Raw genomic sequence first — 4,963 nt, forward strand, 5'->3', positions numbered from 1 at the left:
TGATAAATTGAAGTGTTAGTTAAGTGGTTAATTAAGTAGTTAATTATAGTTAATATTTAATCAACAATTTTAAGTGTTATTATCTTAACATTGAGAAGTAATCATACATTGGTGAGTGAGTTTAATTAGACAATAATTTAGTCTGAGTCTCTGAGGGAACGAACTAGAAAGTATTCTATATTACTTGCGAACGCGTATACTTGCGTGAATATTAGCGCGTGTTTTCGCCCTAACAATTTTTTGGCGCCGCTGCCGGGGACTCGGCGTATTTGTTTAGTTTATGTACTTACCATCATTGATCATTAGGACTCAGTGATTAGGACGTAGTAGTTACTTATTTTTTTTTTGGTTGTGTTTCAGGTACTTTAGCAAGCGTTTATGCAAACTCGTTCTCGTGCTCGCAAGAGGACTTTAGATACAGCTGAGGAGACAGACGAAGTTCTTGATATTCCGGAGAAGTTAGATTTTGAGGATTCGGATTCAGGAACTAAGCAGAAAGAACCAGTAAACATGGGAGATCGTATTGTTCAAGCTGATCCAGCTCTTATGGATTTTTCTCGGCCTAAAATTGATGACATTCAGTCAAGCATCCTTCATCCGGCTATTCAAGCTAACACCTTTGAAATCAAGCCGGGCACTATTCAGATGGTGCAGAATTCTGTTTCTTTTGGAGGAGCGGCAACTGAAGACCCCAACATGCACATAAGGAATTTTGTCGAGATCTGCAGCACTTTTAAGTATAATGGCGTGACTGATGAGGCTATCAAGTTGAGGCTTTTCCCATTCTCACTGAGGGATAAGGCTAAAGACTGGTTACATTTTGAACCAGCTGGGTCCATCACTACGTGGCAAGATCTTGCGCAAAAGTTTCTGGTGAAGTTTTATCCGATGGCAAAGACTGCTGCTATGAGGAGTGCTCTTACTCAGTTTGCGCAGCAACCTACAGAATCTATATGCGAGGCTTGGGAACGCTACAAGGAAATGTTGAGAAAATGTCCACATCATGGAATGCCGGATTGGATGGTGATCACTGGTTTCTATAATGGTTTGGGGGCCCAATCTCGGCCCATGCTCGATGCAGCAGCTGGAGGCGCCTTATGGGCTAAAAGCTATACTGAGGCGTATAATCTTATCGAGACGATGGCTGCAAATGAGCATCAAAACCCAACTCAGAGGATGACGTCAGGCAAGGTAGCAGGTATTCTGGAAGTTGATGCAGCCACCGCTATTGCAGCCCAGCTCCAAGCGCTATCAATGAAGGTTGATTCTCTGGCTACGTATGGAGTTAATCAAATAGCTATGGTTTGTGAGCTTTGTGCAGGTTCTCATGCTACGGATCAGTGTTCTCTTATCAACGAATCTGTTCAGTATGTGAATAATTATCAGCGACAACAGCAGCCTGTGCCAGCGACCTATCATCCTAATAATAGAAATCATCCAAATTTCAGCTGGGGGGAATAATCAGAATGCTATTCAGCCACCATATCAGCAAGGAGTGAGTAAACAGTTTAACCCACCTGGATTCCAGCAACCACAGCAGTATGCTACAAGGCAATCATATCCTCAACAGGGAAGTGCAGCTGCACCTACTAGTGCTGATTTTGAGGAGCTTAAGCTGTTGTGCAAGAGTCAGGCGGTTTCTATCAAGACCTTGGAAAATCAAATTGGTCAGTACCAGGCAGGAAGGAAGCTAAAGAGCAAGTCAAGGCTATTGCCTTAAGGTCTGGAAAAGTAGCTGATGCTGAAAAGGCAAAAGAAGTAGAAGCTGAAATTAGAGGTGAAGAATCTAAGCAAAAGGAGAAAGCGGCGGAACCAAGGAAGACTACTGTTGAACACACTCTGCCTGAGGCTAATACAGGGGAGAAACAGCTCTATCCTCCACCACCTTTTCCTAAGAGATTACAGCAACAAAAGCTGGATAGACAGTTCGGGAAGTTTCTGGAGGTGTTCAAGAAACTTCACATCAATATACCTTTCGCTGAGGCTCTGGAACAAATGCCTAGTTATGCGAAGTTTATGAAGACTATTCTTTCAAGGAAGGTGAAACTGGATGACCTTGAAATCGTTGCTCTCACGGAAGAATGCAGCGCTGTTCTGCAACAAAAGTTACCACCAAAGCTGAAAGATCCAGGAAGCTTCACCATTCCTTGCACAATTGGCAATCTGACGTTTGACAAGTGCCTTTATGATTTGGGAGCAAGCATTAATCTGATGCCGTTGTTGATCTTTAAAAAACTGGATCTGCCTGATCCAAAACCCACGTACATGTCACTACAATTGGCTGACCGTTCCATTACTTACCCAAGGGGCATAGTTGAGGATGTGCTCGTCAAAGTGGATAAGCTCTTCTTTCCAGCAGATTTTGTTATTCTGGATTTTGAGGAAGATAAGAAGACTCCCATAATCTTGGGGAGGCCTTTCTTGGCTACTGGCCGTACCTTGATAGATGTGCAAAAAGGTGAACTTACTATGCGGGTCCAAGATCAGGATGTGACCTTCAACGTATTCAAGGCAATGAAATTCCCTACAGAAGATGAGGAGTGCTTAAAAGTGGATGTGATTGATTCTGCGGTTACTTCGGAACTCGATCACATGCTAATGTCTGATGTATTGGAAAAGGCCTTAGTGGGGGATTTTGACAGCAATGATGAAGATAGTAACGAGCAATTACAATATCTGAACGCTTCTCCCTGGAAGCGAAAGCTAGACATACCATTTGAATCTCTTGGTACTTCTGACCTCAAGAACGCTGATGGGAAGCTCAAACCATCAATAGAGGAAGCACCTACCTTGGAGCTCAAGCCATTACCTGAACACTTGAGGTATGCTTTTTTAGGTGATTCATCTACGTTACCTGTTATTATTTCATCTGACCTTTCAGGTAGTGAGGAAGACAAGCTCTTAAGGATTTTGAGAGAATTCAAATCGGCTATAGAATGGACCATAGCAGACATCAAGGGGATAAGTCCTTCATATTGTATGCATAAAATTCTGCTAGAGGAAGGTAGTAAGCCAACTGTGGAACAGCAGCGAAGACTGAATCCCATCATGAAGGAGGTGGTGAAGAAAGAAATTCTGAAATGGCTAGATGCAGGCATCATTTATCCTATTTCTGACAGCTCGTGGGTGAGCCCCGTACAATGTGTACCTAAGAAGGGAGGTATCACTGTGGTCGCAAATGAAAAGAATGAGCTCATCCCTACTCGAACAGTTACAGGATGGAGAGTATGCATGGATTATAGAAAATTGAACAAAGCCACAAGGAAGGATCACTTCCCTCTTCCATTTATTGATCAGATGCTTGACAGATTGGCGGGACATGAGTATTTTTGTCTTCTGGATGGTTATTCCGGGTATAATCAGATTTATATTGCACCAGAGGATCAGGAAAAGACTACCTTCACTTGTCCATTTGGCACATTTACTTTTCGCAGAGTTTCGTTTGGGTTATGTGGCGCACCGGCCACCTTTCAGAGATGTATGATGGCTATATTCTCTGACATGATTGGAAATAACGTCGAAGTGTTCATGGATGACTTCTCCGTGTTTGGACACTCATATGATGAATGTTTGAATAATCTGCGCGCCGTACTCAAAAGATGTGTGGAAACTAATTTGGTGCTTAATTGGGAGAAATGTCATTTTATGGTGCGTGAAGGCATTATCCTTGGGCATAAGGTCTCTAGCAAGGGTCTGGAGGTGGACAAGGCCAAGGTGGGAGTCATTGAAAATCTTCCCCCACCTAATTCTGTGAAAGGAATCCGTAGTTTTCTTGGTCATGCGGGTTTTTATCGGCGATTCATCAAGGACTTTTCAAAGATATCTAAGCCGTTGTGCAATTTGCTTGAGAAAGATGTGCCTTTCAAATTTGATGATGAATGTTTGGCAGCATTCGAGACTCTCAAGGAGAGTTTGATCACGGCACCAGTTATTACAGCACCAGATTGGACAAAACCGTTTGAGATGATGTGTGATGCGAGTGATTATGCGGTAGGTGCAGTTCTGGGACAGCGCAAGAAAAATCTCTTCCATGTGGTCTACTATGCGAGTAAGACTTTAAATGGTGCCCAATTGAACTACACCACTACTGAGAAGGAGCTTTTGGCTATAGTCTTTGGCTTTGAGAAATTTTGATCTTATCTGTTTGGTACGAAAGTAACAGTATTCACTGATCATGCAGCTATTCGCTATCTGGTTTCTAAGAAGGATTCGAAGCCGAGACTCATTCGTTGGGTGCTTTTACTTCAGGAATTTGAGTTAGAGATCAAAGATAGGAAAGGTACTGAGAATCAAGTAGCTGACCATCTCTCTAGGTTGGAGAATCCCGATTCTACTTCACAAGATAGGACGTTAATCAATGAATCTTTTCCGGATGAGCAGTTATTTGCAATTCAGGAGGAAGAACCATGGTTTGCAGATATTTTAAACTATCTCGTCAGCAACATAATGCCTCCTAATTTAACATCCGCCCAAAAGAAGAAGTTTCTGCATGAGGTGAAGTGGTATATGTGGGATGAACCATATTTGTTTAGACAGGGAGCTGACCAGATCATCAGGAGATGTATCCCGTTCTGTGAGACGGAGGGGATATTACGAGACTGCCATTCCACGGTTTATGGGGGACACTATGGAGGTGAGAAGACGGTAGCTCGTATTCTGCAAGCAGGTTTTTTCTGGCCTACTTTGTTCAAGGATGCTCATCAGTTTGTTTTAAGGTGTGATCGTTGCCAAAGAGTGGTTTGTCAAGGAAGGATGAAATGCCATTAAATGTGATTCTTGAAGTCGAGGTCTTTGATGTATGGGGAATCGATTTCATGGGGCCTTTTATCTCGTCTTGCAATAATCAGTACATCTTGCTGGCAGTCGATTATGTCTCAAAATGGGTCGAAGTTAAAGCTTTACCGACAAATGATGCAAAGGCAGTGCTAAATTTTCTTCATAAGCAAATTTTCACAAGGTTTGG

At 42.6% G+C, this 4,963-nt stretch overlaps 1 non-coding gene across 1 annotated transcript; it reads right to left on the minus strand.

The window, feature by feature from the left end:
* Positions 1-903: 903 nt before the first annotated feature.
* On the minus strand, positions 904-1,010 carry LOC141662805 (small nucleolar RNA R71). Its single transcript, XR_012550902.1, has one exon. It is a non-coding gene; the product is annotated as a small nucleolar RNA R71 (small nucleolar RNA).
* Between the last annotated feature and the right edge of the window lie 3,953 nt (positions 1,011-4,963).

The sequence above is a fragment of the Apium graveolens genome, chromosome 5 (assembly GCF_009905375.1).
Source record: "Apium graveolens cultivar Ventura chromosome 5, ASM990537v1, whole genome shotgun sequence".
NCBI classification, from domain to species: Eukaryota; Viridiplantae; Streptophyta; class Magnoliopsida; order Apiales; family Apiaceae; genus Apium; species Apium graveolens.